We start from the raw sequence: 20480 nt of genomic DNA on the forward strand, positions 1-20480 counted from the left end.
GGGCTGTTTTGACAAGGTGTTCCATGTACACACACGCGCGAGTAGTGTAGGAAATAAAAGGTTTACGTGCCCTTGATATATTTACATTTCCAATGTTTGCTGAGAGGCCCTATGTTCCGCGAGGAACGCAAAGGAAAGATGAATGTTTCCTTATTGACCCTATGTTACACGAGGAACGAAAAAGAAAGATCATTGTTTTATGTCTTTACATACAAAGGCATAAAAAAATGATAACCAACCAGTGGTTTTGGGGAAGATAATTGTTAGCGTAGGGGGGTAATGTTATATAGAAGATTTTTTTTCTCTTTTTTTTTTTCTGATACGGTCCCTGGTGTCTTCTAAGCTTATAGAATTGTATTCACTTACATTGTTCCTGCGTCGCAGGTTTTGTGTCACACTGCCATTCTGACCACGACTCACGTGGGGGGGGGGGGGGGGGAGACAACTGTGTTTCACAGTGGAGATTTGTTGGTGTTTTGAATCTCTTGTATAGATGGATAGAGAGTTGCTTGTAATTTTATAGACAGTTATTGACATTTTTAAATGGACGTATGATCGAAACTGAGCCCTAAGACATGAACATTCAGAGAATGTTTGAGCATTCTTCTTCTTCTTCATTGTCCCAAGAGTTGAGTCTAAGACTCTTGGAACTCTGGCCCTATGGAAGCTTGACCCCATCTGCCTGTCTGAACAAACTTCTGTCAGGGAAAGATCCATGCAGATGTACATTGTTACATCCTTATTACTGATGGCTTGTATCCCAAGACCCTCGGGTCACTAGCGAGACCACAGGCCGAGCACACCAGGGCAATTCCCCTATATTCGTTCTCTGTACCACATCAGCCGTGCAGGTGTCCGCCATAAAAACGGCCCATTGAGGAACGGTGTGTGGATAGTGACATGTTTGTTGGGGTCTTTTTTTCCATCACCTGCCAGTGAAATGTATTCGATCCTTATAAATAAATTATATGTGACACGATTGTTGCTTAGATGGTGTATTATTTATGGCCTTTTTTTTTTTGGATGTGGATACACTTTTGAGTCTGTGAAGACAAAGAGTTAAACAAAGTGGCTGTGCACCATGTCATCAAGTCATTCTCACTGGGCACACTGAAAACACCAAGTCTCATTCATAGCATATAGTATCACTTGTACTGTTACTTACACATCACTAGCATTCTCATAGTAGTTCTTGAGAGATGGCCAAAACAACTGACCTTTATATACATTAACACACATGTATACACACTTCCATACTAACACATTCCAGCTGGGATAACCTGCCCAGTGTGCGGCCGAACATTCCGGGCTGACGTAGGTCTCACCAGCCACACGAGGAGGCATAAAACCCCAGTGCAAAGCCCTCAGCCCCCTGGATGACAAAGTGGTCATCATCGAACCACGATGGACGAACTATATCTGACACACTCATACACACTTAAACACAGATTAATATAAGAACGCTTTACCGAGACCCCACCCCACACCCCAAATTTGAATGGCGTGTGTTTTGAGACAATCTGCCTATGTATGTGTGTGTGTGTGTGTGTAAATTGTAGGTCCCAGGAGCAGATCTCTATCTTGCATGTTGTTTGATAAGTAGGTAAATGTCAGATACTCTGTGTATGTCTGCCTGGTGGGGGGGAGGGAGAACTTACAAAGACTAGAGCTTAAGATCAATACGGATTACCTTTGTCTTAAAGATACGAAGCCGATTATGTCGACAAACGTGAGCACACACCACTGTAGTGCGGCTTTTAAGTAGTGAGTACATAACCCAAGCCACTCGATCTGCAAGCATCCAAACACGAGACCATGCATTGAATAGAGGGAAAGACATATTGCTCTCAGCCAGTGAGTGAACAAATTGTGGCTCTGTAGTCTGGTGCCTCAGTTGAGACAGAAAGTCATAGGAAGAATAAGTCAATGCAATAAAAGACTGTGCTACAAACTAAGTCTAGAGTGGACTGCTTTGTGAAAATAATGAATGGAACAGAAATGTACATTTTTGAAAAAGTTAAACTTTGTTTGGGAAAAGAGAGCGGGGCGGGGGAGTTGTAAGGAGTCAACTGGAATGTTAACTTTGTTAATGTCTTATCCCCAGTGCCGGCGCAAGTTATTTTTATTTTTACAACGCATATATATCAACTCTGTCTGTCTGTCTGGTCAAAAAGTTTGTTCACGTGATTTCTCCCACGCCTTATCTCTGATCAAGCTTGAAGTTTCGCACAATTAATTCTTTTACATGCAACACAAGAATCGATTAAAAAAAAAAAGTTCATTAACTGTTGATCATAAATTAGTGTGTTTGTTATCTAGAACGAGGGAAAGAAATTGTACTTGACTGAACTGGTGGTACAAGCTGAATAGAGGTCGTCGTCTGAGTCTTAGTGAACCCAAACCTGAAAAAATAGGACGAGACTAGAGAAACAATAGATAGCTCTACAATCTTCCATGTTCATAAGCTCTCCACTAGCAGAGTGGTTACGGTGTTGGCTTGCGAAGTCTAAGAAGGCTTGAGACATGAGTTCGAATTCAGGTCATCTCCCCCCCCCCCCCATTTTTTTTTTTAAATAAATGATTTTTTTTGTTAGTCTAGAGTCTAGATAGATTAGAAATTTAATTACACGGTGGATCTAAACTTATTAATACAAGTACGCATTTTAAATATATATTTTCTTGTCTGTACGTACGAAACAACTTTATTATTTGATTGAGCAGAATCCTTGACTAGCAAGGGGCTAGGGACATGGAGATCTTACCAGGGGACCAAATTAACTGAACACTAGAGAACATTTTCATTTTTTCTTCTATATTTCCCAACTCAATGTTCTTCTGATATAGAAAAAAAAAAGCATTCTACATTCTATAGTTGCTTTTATAAATGTCACTAGTTTGATGTCGGACCCATACCCAACCCCATTTCTGTGTCAGCGAGCATTACCAGGGTGACATCGGTTGAATCTAAACTCCAGGCCACTATTTGAGCCGTGAGTGGACCTTATTTTTTTTATTCCTCTTAACACTTGACCTAGATGAGGAGGTAACCCTTGAGGGATTATGGGCACGACGTGGCTTAAATTGTGCCGATGTGCCAAAAATCCAAATTTCAATCCTTTCTAAAAACATGCTTGATTCTTTAGATCTATTACATTGAGACATTAAAACATTGAGACAATGTCATCTTAAGACCTATTCTCAGTTATAACACTTGCTCTACATAAAGGCCATCCCAATGAAATAGCTATATTGACGAGAGGACACAAGAGACACAAAGATAAAGGCACATTCCTCATCCCATATGCTAGGACAAATTTGTACAAGTGCTCCTTCTTCCCTAGCGCTATTAGAGCATGGATTGGGTTGCCTGGGCCAGCCAGGAAGACCAGTGACTTGTCAGAATTGAAGTCATTGGTTAATATGCATACCCGAATGCAGGACGCGTAGGACGTAATTATCTTCTTTTTTTTTAAATAACGTCTGTATTATATAAGATAAGATGACACAAGATAAACTCTTTTTTTTCTTTCTTTTCGGATTAGTTCTTATACAATTGCGATCTTTAAACACTTTGCACGGTTCTACTGAGTGCCGGTCACCTGATGAATAGATAAACTAGATACAAAGTGTGTGAGGGAACCTTCCTGGAGACCTAAATGATTTAGAGTCCTCCTGGGAAACAGGGGAGGGTGTAGTTACACGCTTGCTGCATAGATCTAATTGGGTTTTTTTTTTTTTTTTAGGATGAACTAAAGAAAGTCTTTAAATATGAAGCTTATATTTTTAAAAAAAAACTGAGTGAACTACTGTGATTGGCTGTTCAGTTCCGGTCAGTACTAGACGTACCTAAGTTAAGACACTCTATCAAGTCTAATCTTTATATCATCTACCTGGGTCCGTCCTAGTTGAGCTTCACAATGTGAATAGAAATCCAGTTTTGAAAAAAAAAAGAACACTTGAACATAGTGGAGTCTTCCTTGAATTAACGCAGCCCCAGAACATCCCACTAGTTTCACCATTTTAGTCAAAAGCATTTCAGTGCCGCGGGGAGACGCGGAGAGCGGCTGTTAAGACAATTATAATATAGGGCTGGACTGGACGGGGTTGGGGGGAAGGGAGTAGGCGCCGCCACGTTCGTGGTCGCGTCTGCCACGTTTACCAGCTCCCTCGGCGTCTGGTCGTCATTTTCCTGCTTGTCCTGTCGTGTGACGCCATTACGCGAGTCTGCTCGCCGTGCAGGCCGAAGGGAAGTTATCTGTCCTTTGCGGGTTTTTATGTCATTCTACTTCCTGGAGAATACATTGCGCAAACTTTGTCCTCTATAAAAGAAGTGGACTTTTTTTTTTTGGTCCGCCCCTGGACACGGACAAACTGCGTGCTTAGTAATAGGTATTAGACAGCTTGAACAGCCGCTACTATAATCGTATGACTTAGCTGTGCCGCTTGATTTAAAATTGTTTTGACCAAAATGTCTACTACGGGCTCTTTACGAGACATTTTGATCATTTATGTTCAGAATAACAACATATCATTCGTAACAAATGTATCATCCATAGAGCATTCTACATTATTTAGTGATATATATAGTTGTAACTATGGAGTTCTTCCCACTTAGCTCTTTTTTTTGTGTTCATATTTTTTAACGTTCTTTCTGCAGCTCCACTTCTCTCCCCCCCCCCCCCCATCCCCAATGTGGTCTCTCAACAAATGACTTTCTGTAAATGACTTAAAAGTAAAAGAAAAAAACACTTTAGTTAATAACAGACATTCGTAGTTTGTGTGTGTCTGTTAGCTATGAATTATTGCCCCTTGTGATCAAATTCACTTAACTTCCTAGATATTCACTTGCTCGTAGCCTGCTTTTCATTTCAACAATTTGCGCAATAAGTAGACCCGACCTACTGTGGGTTCATTTTGTTGACTGTTGTCTAAGTATTTTCTTGTAACGCTTATTGGGGATGGGCGGGGTTGAGGGGGGATTTATTATCCACGTCAATAACGTCAAACAGACAGACTACAGAACTAGTGATGTTGGGTTTTTAAACTTGAAAGGAACACAAAAAGTCTAAACATGGCTGTACAAAGTCAGACAATAGTGTAGTTACAGAGATTCGTTTTAAGGCGTGCACTTCTTCCTCTAAAAAAAGACGTTAGCAAGTTATCTTTGAGGGACTTTTTTTTTTTTAAAGTAAAGTACTTTCTGATGAGGACTCTGTTCAACTTACTATACCGCCTCTAGGAACACCCACACAATGGTACACGAGAATGCTATGATATTATGCTATGATGCTATCATATACAACACACACACACACGTGTGCTATTTCTCTCTTCTCTTACTGGTGTAGCATCTCTCTTTCTTGCTTATTTTCTCCCATTCTCTTCTGCTACATATCTATCTTGTATTATCTTTGTTCACGGCCTTCGTAGGGAGAAGCCGCTATTGTGATATATCCATGTCCACTACACAAATATCTTATATGTACGGATGGCTGCCTGGTCGTGCGGTTTGCGCGCTGGACTGTCGTTCGGATTTATCGACGGTCGAGGGTTCAAACCCTGCCCGCTCCCATCCCCTGTCGTCCTGCGGGAGGTTTGGACTAGGAAGTAAACTATCTTCAACTCTGAAGGAACATCCGAAACATGTAAAACATTTTACAAACATTTTTTTTTTACAAGTCGACAATCATGTTTAACGAAAAATTCACAGTACGTTCCTAGTGTTATTCTAGTGTTTACTTCCAAGTTACTGCTCTGAAGGCCATTGAAGGGTCTTACCCGAACTTGTGGTCACCGAATCAATGCATTTGTGGAACCAGCGACAGGAGGGGGGAAATATAACTAGAGCTTTAGCTAGGAAAAAGTATTAGGTGAGGCAACTTTGACCTTCAGGAGTCGTTTGGACAAAGTAGATCTTTAGTTAGAAGTCGTTAGGATAAAGTAGATCTTTAGTTAGAAGTCGTTAGGACAAAGTAGATCTTTAGTTAGAAGTCGTTAGGACAAAGTAGATCTTTAGTTAGAAGTCGTTAGGATAAAGTAGATCTTTAGTTAGAAGTCGTTAGGACAAAGTAGATCTTTAGTTAGAAGTCGTTAGGACAAAGTAGATCTTTAGTTAGAAGTCGCTAGGATAAAGTAGATCTTTAGTTAGAAGTCGTTAGGATAAAGTAGATCTTTAGTTAGAAGTCGCTAGGACAAAGTAGATCTTTAGTTAGAAGTCGTTAGGATAAAGTAGATCTTTAGTTAGAAGTCGTTAGGATAAAGTAGATCTTTAGTTAGAAGTCGTTAGGATAAAGTAGATCTTTAGTTAGAAGTCGTTAGGATAAAGTAGATCTTTAGTTAGAAGTCGTTAGGACAAAGTAGATCTTTAGTTAGAAGTCGTTAGGATAAAGTAGATCTTTAGTTAGAAGTCGTTAGGACAAAGTAGATCTTTAGTTAGAAGTCGTTAGGACAAAGTAGATCTTTAGTTAGAAGTCGTTAGGATAAAGTAGATCTTTAGTTAGAAGTCGTTAGGATAAAGTAGATCTTTAGTTAGAAGTCGTTAGGACAAAGTAGATCTTTAGTTAGAAGTCGTTAGGATAAAGTAGATCTTTAGTTAGAAGTCGTTAGGATAAAGTAGATCTTTAGTTAGAAGTCGTTAGGATAAAGTAGATCTTTAGTTAGAAGTCGTTAGGATAAAGTAGATCTTTAGTTAGAAGTTGTTAGGATAAAGTAGATCTTTAGTTAGAAGTCGTTAGGATAAAGTAGATCTTTAGTTAGAAGTAGTTAGGATAAAGTAGATCTTTAGTTAGAAGTCGTTAGGATAAAGTAGATCTTTAGTTAGAAGTCGTTAGGACAAAGTAGATCTGTTTTTAGGACATTGTATGTTGATACTTCTGAAGCTATTAGCACTACACCCTCTTGTTCTCTTGTAATGAATCTCTTGTACTTCTGGATTGAGAAACAAAGACTTGTCTGAATGTGTTCTTCTTGTTTGTGTGTCACTGTAGAAGCGGGTCATCTCTTCCTGGCAGTTGATGGACAGCTCATTGCCTGCAATCAGTTCCCCTCGTGTGACACCTAGTTCCTATGTCACATTTTGAGATATTGATTTGAAAATTCAATTCATTAAAGCAGAACATTCTTAAAGGGCGACAAAAAAAAAAAGATAAAATGAACAAAGGCCAAAGAAGAAAAAAAACATCAATATTTTTGCCATTCATTGTTAACGCAGAACAAAGTACATTCAAAGGGAAATAACTCTGCCTGGAAGGCAGACTAGAATTATCCGCCTTTGTATCCACTTGATCAGTATTGATGATGTGAATTCCAATTGCTTTTTTTTCCCCCTTGTCTCTAAGTTTGTTAGTTTCAAGTTCAGGCATCTCGCTCTATCCATCTAGCCTCTAAGTTTCTGGTTGTAGTATCTCTTGACACTATAGACACAGTTGTGACTTTCAGGCCCGTTACTGGCTACGGTAGCAACAGTCTACACTTTTACGTTGTCCCCTTTGTCTTATTAGTTATAGGCTACAATGGCCAGCTAGTATCATAACATAATGGATGCATCACACCTTAGTGCTGTACTGGCTAGATGCCCATTTGATAGTAGGCGCACCGGGTTGTGTTTATGTCGCAAAATTCTGGCTAGAAGTCAGTCAGTGAGAAAAATCTTCTGTTATCCGTCATTGGGAGACTTCTTCTGATCGGTCAGTGGGAGACTTCTTCTGATCGGTCAGTGGGAGACTCTTCTTTCTTCTGATTGGTCAGTGAGAGACTCTTCTTTCTTCTGATTGGTCAATGAGGGATTCTAGTTTTGATGAGGGATACAAAAATTTAGCGGAAAGTCAGACAAGACCTAGAAATACAAAACTGTTAGCGTGAAGTCAGGCAAGACCTAGAAATACAAAACTGTTAGCGTGAAGTCAGACAAGACCTAGAAATACAAAACACTTAGCGTGAAGTCCGACAAGACCTAGAAATACAAAACACTTAGAGTGAAGTCAGACAAGACCTAGAAATACAAAACACTTAGCGTGAAGTCAGACAAGACCTAGAAATACAAAACACTTAGCGTGAAGTCATACAAGACCTAGAAATACAAAACACTTAGCGTGAAGTCATACAAGACCTAGAAATACAAAACACTTAGCGTGACGTCAGACAAGACCTAGAAATACAAAACACTTAGCGTGAAGTCAGACAAGACCTAGAAATACAAAACACTTAGCGTGAAGTCCGACATAAAACTGAAAGTAGCAGATTCAAACTTCAAGTAAAAACAATACTGTAAAAGATAACTAATATAGGTCACGTGAATGCTATTAGTAAAACCTTAAGGAATCAATGTTTACTATCAATGTAAGGATTGAAACCCTAAATATCCTAGTCAGTAGATCTCTTGCTGTTTTATTTGCTTTGCGACTGCACAATATCTTTTTTTTTTCTATCTGAGCTGATAAACTGAAAGTGTTTGATTTAATTGCTGAACCTTCAAAGTGATCTTGATGGAATACACAAAGTGGCTACACCTCCACTGTAGAATCTTTATCTCATCCTGTTTACCGGTCCCCGGTTAGTCTGCACCCAGAGTTTGCTCTCTTAAGAAACTAGCGAGAAACTGGTTTGTAAACAAAGCCATGGACAACTGGGCGGTATGCGCTCCGTTTCATTCTTCTTAGAGAACAATCTTCTGCACAGAGTTGAGAAAGAGTTTGTAGTTTTGAATGCATAGCACGTGACCTTGTCTCAACAAGAAACTTTTCTTCATTCTGGAAACACTTGTACTACAGACGTCTACAGAAACATAAAGACTAAGAGAAATGCAGAGTTGGGCTAGTGCTGTTTTATGGGGAGGTGGGGGGGGGGGACGTCTCTGTGATGCTACTCAAAGTCGTCCAAGTCTGGTCTCGTATTAAACTTTTGTTAAGGTAAACTGCGATGTGAATCTCTCCCTACAAAAAAACACTTGGGACTGTTTGTTTATATCTAGGGTTTGCTTTTTGAAGCTACAGTCACGTGGTCTAGGTGGAAAACAAGTGCTGGCCAGCCCGGGGGTCAAGCCATTACATTTAGAATGCAGCGGAAAATATCAAACTAATGCAGTTGTGTTTGTTTTTTACCTGTGGATGTCAGAGTGACTTGTTTCACTGTAAAACAGGCCTATTTACCGATGTCCGTTGGGCCATTATATGTTCAGCCGAATTGTTGATCATAAACTCATGTACGTTCACATGCTTGTTCGTCTGTGTGTTCGTCTGTATGTTCGTCTATGTGTTCGTGTGTGTGATATCAACCTGGCAGTGGAAAGACAACAATCAGGTTGGCTGATCACAGTTATGCAAGAAATGTTTTCCTTCAGTAACTTTGTCGCTATGGATCGGACGAAATTCAACTACATTTCAATGAACTGAGACTTTAGCTGTGGACAAGAAAGAAAAAGAAGTTATTTTACAACACACAAGTTGTAACGAGCTCATGTGAACGTTAGGTCGCCAGCTTGCTGACCAACGGCTAGTTCTAGTGTCCACTTGAAGGATTACGGGCACGACCTGGCCTAAATTGTGCCGATGTGCCTAAACTCAAAACTCAAACTCTAGTCCACAGAAAATGTTCATATCTTTATTACTTGACCAGGACACATATTCAATACAAGCCCAAATTTCACATCGGAAAAGTAATAGTGAAACAAAAACAAACAAAAAGCTGAATTCAGTCGCGTTCTTATAATCGAGTAGAATTTAATTTTTGGTGCCCTAGAATGAATCGATTTCAGTACATGCTTGAGGTCTGTGACTGAGTGCTAGAAAACGCCTAAGCTACTGTGAGTCCCAATGGAGACTAGAAATTTGAATAAAATTTCAGTCGAGCGCTGTGAGGAGACATTCCAGTCACCCCCCCCTCCCCCCTTTTCCTCTCTCTCTCTCTCTCTCTTTCTAAACGAGTGTCCACAACTGCGATACAAATGAGATGACACTTAGCATCGCAGACGTGTTCCAGAAGCATAAACAACAACACTCAGAATCGATTCCCTGCATTAAATGGCGCGTTTTTGCTCTGTCTGGTGGATTCTGGAATCGAAATCGCCCTCCTTGACAAGAGCAGAAGTAAACGTCTCATTTATTATCATCTCTTTTCTCTCCTCCATTGACTTGGTCATCATTCAAAGTCTGCTCCTCAAGATTATCGATCCACTTCCCTCCTCTCTGTCTCTCTCTCTCTCTCTCTCTCTCTCTCTTTCTTCTCCCATTATTTCTTCTTGAGTTCATGGACAGTTTTCTGGCCTTCATCTTTTGAACAAGAGAAGCAGAAAAGCGTAGAATAAAAAAAAAAAAAAGAAAATGCTTTGGGGGAGGGGGAGGAGCTGTTGTCATATCCAAGGGTTCTAGTGTACGGAGAGGCTGGGGGGGTGAGGGTAGTGTTTCTTCATGTTTCTACCTCTTAGCCATCAGGTCTTTTCAAATGTCTTGTACGAAGACAGTGTTCTGGTTTCCTAAAATAGCTAGCCGTCTCCACATTTAGCAACATATGTGACTTTTTTTTAGCAGCAATTATATACCCTAGCAAAGGGATCATCCTTTAATGAAGTCCGCACGGTTAGACGTGGAAACTGGACGCTTCTGGGCGAGGGCAGGGAAGGAAAGGCGTTGGAAAATGTCAACAATATTTATTCATTTCAAAAATATGATATATGTTTATGTTATTTATTTTTTTTGTTAAAGACTTAACATTGGGAGGATTCTGTGGAGAGTTATTAAAACATTTCGAGGCTAATTAAAATGTTTCAAAATATGTTCCCCCTACACCCGTTGTCAGAGACTGTCTCAGCAGAACGCGTTGAGGTCTAGTAAGAGGCTGTCTCAGCAGAACACGTAGAGGTCTAGTAAGAGACTGTCTCAGCAGAACACGTTGAGGTCTAGTAAGAGACTGTCTCAGCAGAACACGTTGAGGTCTAGTAAGAGACTGTCTCAGCAGAACACGTTGAGGTCTAGTAAGAGATAGTGAAGTATAAGCTTGGGGAGAGAAGCAGGTTGAGACTTTACTGGTTCTGCTTACCTCCGCTTGTTTTTCAGTTCATGTGAAGTTCTATCCTTGGCCAACTTTGTCCAAAACTGACAGTTTCTAGACCTTTAATTATATAGGATATAAAGATTCAAATTCTACCTTTGGCCAACATGTTCTATCTGACAACTTGTCTGAAACTCAGTTTCTAGACCTTTAATTATATAGGATATAAAGATTCAAATTCTACCTTTGGCCAACCTGTTCTATCTGACAACTTGTCTGAAACTCAGTTTCTAAACCTTTAATTATATAGGATATAAAGATTCAAATTCTACCTTTGGCCAACATGTTCTTGCTGACAACTTGTCTAAAACTGAGTTTCTAGACCTTTAATTATATAGGCTATAAAGATTCAAATTCTACCTTTGGCCAACATGTTCTTGCTGACAACTTGTCTAAAACTGAGTTTCTAGACCTTTAATTCATATAGGATATAAAGATTCAAATTCTACCTTTGGCCAACATGTTCTTGCTGACAACTTGTCTAAAACTGAGTTTCTAGACCTTTAATTCATATAGGATATAAAGATTCAAATTCTACCTTTGACCAACATGTTCTTGCTGACAACTTGTCTAAAACTGAGTTTCTAGACCTTTAATTCATATAGGATATAAAGATTCAAATTCTACCTTTGGCCAACATGTTCTTGCTGACAACTTGTCTAAAACTGAGTTTCTAGACCTTTAATTCATATAGGATATAAAGATTCAAATTCTACCTTTGGCCAACATGTTCTTGCTGACAACTTGTCTAAAACTGACAGTTTCTAGACCTTTAATTATATAGGCTATAAAGATTCAAATTCTACCTTTGGCCAACATGTTCTAGCTGACAACTTGTCTAAAACTGACAGTTTCTAGACCTTTAATTATATAGGCTATAAAGATTCAAATTCTACCTTTGGCCAACATGTTCTAGCTGACAAACTTGTCTAAAACTGAGTTTCTAGACCTTTAATTATATAGGCTATAAAGATTCAAATTCTACCTTTGGCCAACATGTTCTAGCTGACAACTTGTCTAAAACTGAGTTTCTAGACCTTTAATTATATAGGCTATAAAGATTCAAATTCTACCTTTGGCCAACATGTTCTAGCTGACAAACTTGTCTAAAACTGAGTTTCTAGACCTTTAATTATATAGGCTATAAAGATTCAAATTCTACCTTTGGCCAACATGTTCTAGCTGACAACTTGTCTAAAACTGACAGTTTCTAGACCTTTAATTATATAGGCTATAAAGATTCAAATTCTACCTTTAGCAAACATGTTCTAGCTGACAAACTTGTCTAAAACTGAGTTTCTAGACCTTTAATTATACAGGCTATAAAGATTCAAATTCTACCTTTGGCCAACATGTTCTGACAACTTTGTACAGTTTCTAGGCTTGTATTTATATAGGCTCTAAAGAGTCCCCACTTCCCTCCTGCTATCTGCACTGTTTGTATAACCCACTGTCAAATTGAAATAGAAACACCGGGAAAATAGTGCCACACAAAAAAAAAAGATCAATACTTTCTCTTTTCCTTTGAACTGAAATCAACAACGTAATTGGGTTGTATTCATTCGCCAAAAAACTAAACACTGCGCGTCTACAATAAATCAATATATGTCTCTTGAAATGTCTGGAAGATTTTTACAATCCATTTCATTCTGTCTTTACTCGGTTGTTATTGTGTGGAGTTATGGTACTTGGTCGGTCTCTCATTTCTCCAATATTGCTGATCTTTCCAGACGTCTGCTGCGTCAGGCAGACATATTCTTATTCTCCCCTTTTTAGCGGCCCCCGAAAGGGGAAAAGACGCTATTAGTTTTGTGTGAAATGTCTGTCCGTCCGTCCCGTTTAGATCTCGTAAACTAGAAAAGATATTGAAAATCCGACATCACAATATTTTAGACCATTCAAAGTTCTGATGCAACGGCTACTTTTTTTTTTCCTGAAAGCGAAAAATCTAATTTTTAAAATCAGTTATGCAAGCAGTTTTTTAAAGAGAAAAAGCTAATTAGTATGCATTATAAGTTAGACCTAATTTAAAACGAATAGTAATCTTGTAAACTGCATTTTCCTGAACTTTTTTTTTGAGGATTCATATAAGAGATTGAGCCTTTTCAAAACAATTACATTAATTATAAGACTTCAGTTAGGCCAGGAGAGGCGCGGTAGCTGAGCGGTAAAGCGCTTGGCTTCCGAACCGAGGGTCCCGGGTTCGAATCCTGGTGAAGACTGGGATTTTCAACTTCGGTTCCTTGGGCGCCTCTAAGTCCACCCAGCTCTAATGGGTACCTGATATTAGTTGGGGAAAAGTAAAGGCGGTTGGTCGTTGTGCTGACTACATGACACCCTCGTTAACCGTAGGCCACAAAAACAGATGAACTTTACATCATCTGCCCTATAGACCACAAGGTCCGAAAGGGGAACTAGTTAGGCCAGGCTCACTTCCAACTTTGCATTCACTTGCACCTATCCTTTGATCTGCTGGACCGTTGGGGCACTACACAAGATCTGTCAACCTTCTTTCTCCATTCTTATCTCTCATTTGTCTTTGATATAATTTCATTTGGATGTTCTTTCTTAAAATATGGAAGCTTGTCTGGGTGGACCATTTCGGGGGACGATTTTGAGTTTCCACACAAACTGTCTTTGTAACCTTGTCTTTTCTCTTTTACCTCCCTTGCAATGCTGCTAAGATCATTAGTTGTCTTTTTTTTTTTTTTTTTTTTTTTTTAAATACTTTTTTATGTCCTTAGAATCTTCACGAAACAATATATAAAGAAATGATTTGATGACGCTCTAGTTGGCTCATTCAGGCCCTCCCTTTGATCTACCAGAGGAAGGGGTCATGTGCAAATGGCGAGATCTACCCATGTATATGCCAGGACCTCTGAAAGAGCGCGAGTGAAATGGCCGCATTGGTTTCTTGGAATATTCTCGACAAATAATGGATGAATGTTTGCGCTCTACTTTTTCCAGTCCAGGGATTCTCAATGCTTTCAGTGAGTCCCACTTCTTGTTTGTTGTTCTACACCCTCCAGACACTGCACTCCATTACTGCCCATTCACTAGGCTCTGCACGCGATCAAATTATCGTCTGGTATGGAGGAGAAAAAAAGCCAACCTGGCAATACATTTAAAAGCTTATTTGAATTATGCATTCCGGCAGACGTCGTTAAAAATCGTGCATCCTTCCGGTGGAGGATAAAGAAAAAAATGAAACAACATTTGCTCCGAAATAAAACTAGAAATAAGGAAAAGTCGCTGGCAATAAATGACATTGATGAATCAGCAGAGATTGTTTCCCATTGAATCACTCACTGGGTGTTCTGTTGTATTCTGGGGACACTACTCAAGCAATGGGAAAGTATTGAGTTGTTTTCAGCAGACGTGAATCACAGCCGTCTTGACCATGTTGTAATAATATGAATCAAATATTTAAAAAAAAAAAAACAATAAAGGTTATTATTGAGTGAAATGACATCAGTTATTTTGAATCAATCATATAATTACTTTTCTAATTGATCGAGACTAACTATAACAAAGGTGTGGAGATTGTTTATGAAGTGTTTTTGTTTAGCTCAAACTTCCATGCTGATAGCATGCTTAGTGCGCTATGTGGGTGGGGAAGAGGGTATACGGGAGGTTTCCGTGTGCCGCCTTGAACTTCAGCCTCCACGATGGCAGACCGACGCGTTTGCCACTGAGCTTATTAAAGTCTTATTAAAGTAGAAGTTGTAAGTTTCAAATTATTTGTTCACGATCTAATTCTCTACACAAGGTTTACCTTCCCTTAGCTTAGTGCATTTTCTCTATAAATATCAAGCCAAACTGGGAAGTAAGAGAACTAACGTGTGAGCTTTGTCAAACTGCTACATAGCGGGTTGTTGATGGACCAAAGAAGCCATAGCTGAACATTGTGTTGTTGAAGTGGCTTGACACATAGATGACTTTTGGAAGCTTCTGATTGGTTATGTGCGATATGATGTCAAACCAATCTGTTTATGTATGATCAGCAGTGTAGTCTACTGGGTTATGTGCGATGTGATGTCAAACCAATCTGTTTATCTATGGTCAACAGTGTAGTCTACTGGGTTATGTGCGATGTGATGTCAAACCAATCTGTTTGTTTATCTATGGTCAACAGTGTAGTCTACTGGGTTATGTGAGATGTGATGTCAAACCAATCTGTTTGTTTATGTATGGTCAACAGTGTAGTCTACTGGGTTATGTGCGATGTGATGTCAAACCAATCTGTTTGTTTATCTATGGTCAACAGTGTAGTCTACTGGGTTATGTGAGATGTGATGTCAAACCAATCTGTTTGTTTATCTATGGTCAACAGTGTAGTCTACTGGGTTATGTGAGATGTGATGTCAAACCAATCTGTTTGTTTATGTATGATCAACAGTGTAGTCTACTGGGTTATGTGAGATGTGATGTCAAACCAATCTGTTTGTTTATCTATGGTCAATAGTGTAGTCTACTGGGTTATGTGAGATATGATGTCAAACCAATTTGTTTATCTATGGTCAACAGTGTAGTCTACTGGGTTATGTGCGATGTGATGTCAAACCAATCTGTTTGTTTATCTATGATCAACAGTGTAGTCTACTGGGTTTTGTGAGATGTGATGTCAAACCAATCTGTTTATGTATGGTCAACAGTGTAGTCTACTGGGTTATGTGAGATGTGATGTCAAACCAATCTATTTATCTATGGTCAACAGTGTAGTCTACTGGGTTTTGTGAGATGTGATGTCAAACCAATCTGTTTATGTATGGTCAACAGTGTAGTCTACTGGGTTATGTGTTCATGTCATAAACATTGAATGTGAAGAATAACTAACATCATTATCTCATGAGTTGAATTCCTGAGGAATAGAGTGCTGTTATTTTGTTGTTTAAGTGGCGTGTCGGCTAAGTGTTAATGCAAACCGAGGGGTCCTGGGTTTGAATCTCGACGATGTACATGATTAAATTTAGTCCGTACATGTACATGATTAAGTTGAGTCTATACATTAGTGTAATTGTACATGATTAAGTTGAGTCTGTACATGATTAAGTTGAGTCTGTACATGATTGAGTCTGTACATGATTAAATGTAGTCTGTGCATGTACATGATTAAATGTAGTCTCTACATGTACATGATTAAATGTAGTCTGTACATGATTAAATGTAGTCTCTACATGTACATAATTAAATGTAGTCTCTACATGTACATAATTAAATGTAGTCTCTACATGATTAAATATAGTCTGTACATGTACATGATTAAATGTAGTCTCTACATGTACATGATTAAATGTAGTCTCTACATGATTAAATGTAGTCTGTACTTGTACATGATTAAATGTAGTCTCTACATGATTAAATGTAGTCTGTACATGTACATGATTAAATGTAGTCTCTACATGTACATGATTAAATGTAGTCTGTACATGTACATGATTAAATGTAGTCTGTACATGTACATGATTAAATGTAGTCTCTACATGTACATGATTAAATGTAGTCTCTACATGTACACGATTATGTAACGTGTGTTTCTACCCTGTCAGAAAAAAATTAGTTACAAGCACACGTTTTTCTTTTATTTCGAAGACTCCAACTATTTAGGTTTCAGTAACAGGCGGGAGTTTTAACGTATGTTTCCTTCAACTCTGTACCAAAGGTTTCCCTTTAATCTGACTACGATTTCTTTTGTTACATCACCGTGAAAGAAATGAAGTGGAAATGAATGCAGTCTATGAGCGCATCTTGGCTTCAGCTTTTCAGCATCTGTTGAGTGAGACCGCTGCACAACCTGATGGGCAGGAAATGAAGTCAGCCCCAAACTAAACACTGAAGACATCCTGGTCACATTGCTGCCCAACTCTATGACGTGTGGGCACGCCGCGAGCCTATTGATTCTCTAAACACTGACCTGTCATGACCACGTGGACAATAACCCAATGTCCATCACCAGTTAAATTAAGATGTCCGCGAACAACCAGACATTCTCCGTTCTCTATCTGTTTAGTCAATTACTTTGTATTGGTATTTTTGTGTCCAGTTTCTAGTCTGTATGTTTAATGCATCGTTGGGTGTCTATTTTTTTTATTTTATTTATTCTAAAGATTTTGTCTATATGTTGTGATTCTAGATCTAGTTTTTGTGACAATTATCCTTTGAATAGAATGCAGAAACACAGTTCTGTTATGGAATATTGAATAGTTATCTTGCACAAACTTGATTTGTAGAATAACTTGTTAAAAGATTGTGTGGAAACACAAACTCAGAATCGGCCCCCAAGTGTTCCACTCATGCAGGTAAAAACAGGTTTCAATATTTTCAGCATGACATGATACTGTCAGGCACTGTGTTGTTAAAACCTCACACTACAGACTGGTAGTATCTTAGTATCTGGTGGTCTTTCGGTAGACATCTCTGATGACAGTATCTGGTGGTCTTACGGTAGACATCTCTGATGACAGTGTCTGGTGGTCTTACGGTAGACATCTCTGATGACAGTATCTGGTGGTCTTACGGTAGACATCTCTGATGACAGTATCTGGTGGTCTTACGGTAGACATCTCTGATGACAGTGTCTGGTGGTCTTACGGTAGACATCTCTGATGACAGTATCTGGTGGTCTTACGGTAGACATCTCTGATGACAGTATCTGGTGGTCTTACGGTAGACATCTCTGATGACAGTGTCTGGTGGTCTTACGGTAGACATCTCTGATGACAGTGTCTGGTGGTCTTACGGTAGACATCTCTGATGACAGTATCTGGTGGTCTTACGGTAGACATCTCTGATGACAGTGTCTGGTGGTCTTACGGTAGACATCTCTGATGACAGTATCTGGTGGTCTTACGGTAGACATCTCTGATGACAGTGTCTGGTGGTCTTACGGTAGACATCTCTGATGACAGTATCTGGTGGTCTTACGGTAGACATCTCTGATGACAGTGTCTGGTCTATCAGTAAACATCTTTGATCACAACCTGGTCTGTCAGTAGACATCTCTGAACACAGTGCCTGGTCTACCAGTAGGCATTTCTGAACACAGTGTCTGGTCTATCAGTAGACATCTCTGATGACAGTGTCTGGTCTATCAGTAGACATCTCTGATGACAGTGTCTGGTCTATCAGTAAACATCTTTGATCACAACCTGGTCTGTCAGTAGACATCTCTGAACACAGTGCCTGGTCTACCAGTAGGCATTTCTGAACACAGTGTCTGGTCTATCAGTAGACATCTCTGATGACAGTGTCTGGTCTATCAGTAGACATCTCTGATGACAGTGTCTGGTCTATCAGTAGACATCTTTGATCACAACCTGGTCTGTCAGTAGACATCTCTGAACACAGTGCCTGGTCTACCAGTAGGCATTTCTGAACACAGTGCTAGTCTACCAGTAGACATCTCTGAACACAGTGCCTGATCTACCAGTAGGCATTTCTGAACACAGTGCTAGTCTACCAGTAGACATCTCTGAACACAGTGCCTGGTCTACCAGTAGGCATTTCTGAACACAGTGCTAGTCTACCAGTAGACATCTCTGAACACAGTGCCTGATCAACCAGTAGGCATTTCTGAACACAGTGCTAGTCTACCAGTAGACATCTCTGAACACAGTGCCTGATCTACCAGTAGACATCTCTGCACACAGTGTCTGGTCTACCAGTAGGCATTTCTGAACACAGTGCTAGTCTACCAGTAGACATCTCTGAACACAGTGCCTGGTCTACCAGTAGGCATTTCTGAACACATTGCTAGTCTACCAGTAGACATCTCTGAACACAGTGCCTGATCTACCAGTAGGCATTTCTGAACACAGTGCTAGTCTTCCAGTAGACATCTCTGAACACAGTGCTAGTCTACCAGAAGACATTTCTGAAAACAGTGCTAGTCTACCAGTAGACATCTCTGAACACAGTGCCTGGTCTACCAGTAGGCATTTCTGAACACAGTGCTAGTCTACCAGTAGACATCTCTGAACACAGTGCCTGATCTACCAGTAGACATCTCTGAACACAGTGTCTGGTCTACCAGTAGACATCTCTGCACACAGTGTCTGGTCTACCAGTAGACATCTCTGAACACAGTGCCTGATCTACCAGTAGACATCTCTGAACACAGTGCCTGATCTACCAGTAGACATCTCTGAACACAGTGTCTGGTCTACCAGTAGAGATCTCTGAACACAGTGTCTGGTCTACCAGTAGACATCTCTGCACACAGTGTCTGGTCTACCAGTGGACATCTCTGAACACAGTGCCTGGTCTACCAGTAGGCATTTCTGAACACAGTGTCTGGTCTACCAGTAGACATCTCTGCACACAGTGTCTGGTCTACCAGTAGACATCTCTGAACACAGTGCCTGGTCTACCAGTAGACATCTCTGCACACAGTGTCTGGTCTACCAGTAGACATCTCTGCACACAGTGCCTGGTCTACCAGTAGACATCTCTGAACACAGTGCCTGGTCTACCAGTAGACATCTCTGAACACAGTGTCTGGTCTACCAGTAGACATCTCTGAACACAGTGTCTGGTCTACCAGTAGACATCTCTGAACACAGTGTCTGGTCTACCAGTAGACATCTCTGAACACAGTGTCTGGTCTACCAGTAGACATCTCTGAACACAGTGTCTGGTCTACCAGTAGACATCTCTGCACACAGTGTCTGGTCTACCAGTAGACATCTCTGAACACAGTGTCTGGTCTACCAGTAGACATCTCTGCACACAGTGTCTGGTCTACCAGTAGACATCTCTGAACACAGTGTCTGGTCTACCAGTAGACATCTCTGAACACAGTGTCTGGTCTACCAGTAGACATCTCTGCACACAGTGTCTGGTCTACCAGTAGACATCTCTGAACACAGTGTCTGGTCTACCAGTAGACATCTCTGAACACAGTGCCTGGTCTACCAGTAGACATTTCTGCACACAGTGTCTGGTCTACCAGTAGACATCTCTGCACACAGTGTCTGGTCTACCAGTAGACATCTCTGAACACAGTGTCTGGTCTACCAGTAGACATCTCTGAACACAGTGTCTGGTCTACCAGTAGACATCTCTGCACACAGTGTCTGGTCTACCAGTAGACATCTCTGAACACAGTGTCTGGTCTACCAGTAGACATCTCTGAACACAGTGTCTGGTCTACCAGTAGACATCTCTGAACACAGTGTCTGGTCTACCAGTAGACATCTCTGAACACAGTGCCTGGTCTACCAGTAGACATCTCTGCACACAGTGTCTGGTCTACCAGTAGACATCTCTGAACACAGTGTCTGGTCTACCAGTAGACATCTCTGCACACAGTGTCTGGTCTACCAGTAGACATCTCTGAACACAGTGTCTGGTCTACCAGTAGACATCTCTGAACACAGTGTCTGGTCTACCAGTAGACATCGAGGCCAAGCCTTCTTTAATGAGCTCCTTCATTAACA

At 40.1% G+C, this 20480-nt stretch overlaps 2 protein-coding genes across 2 annotated transcripts in view; one reads left to right on the forward strand and one right to left on the reverse strand.

The window, feature by feature from the left end:
- LOC106058242 (uncharacterized) overlaps positions 1–4081 on the reverse strand; it is a 32167-nt gene extending 28086 nt beyond the window's left edge. Inside the window, exon 1 of the mRNA XM_013215621.2 lies at positions 3891–4081. The gene's annotated coding sequence lies outside the window, so the exon portion shown is untranslated. The remainder of the gene's footprint in view (positions 1–3890) is intronic.
- The window catches only part of LOC106067158 (arginine--tRNA ligase, cytoplasmic-like), a 109962-nt gene that overhangs the window by 76468 nt on the left and 13014 nt on the right, over positions 1–20480 (forward strand). The gene's annotated exons all lie outside the window — the stretch shown is intronic.

The sequence above is a fragment of the Biomphalaria glabrata genome, chromosome 8, assembly GCF_947242115.1.
Source record: "Biomphalaria glabrata chromosome 8, xgBioGlab47.1, whole genome shotgun sequence".
Classification (NCBI taxonomy): domain Eukaryota; kingdom Metazoa; phylum Mollusca; class Gastropoda; family Planorbidae; genus Biomphalaria; species Biomphalaria glabrata.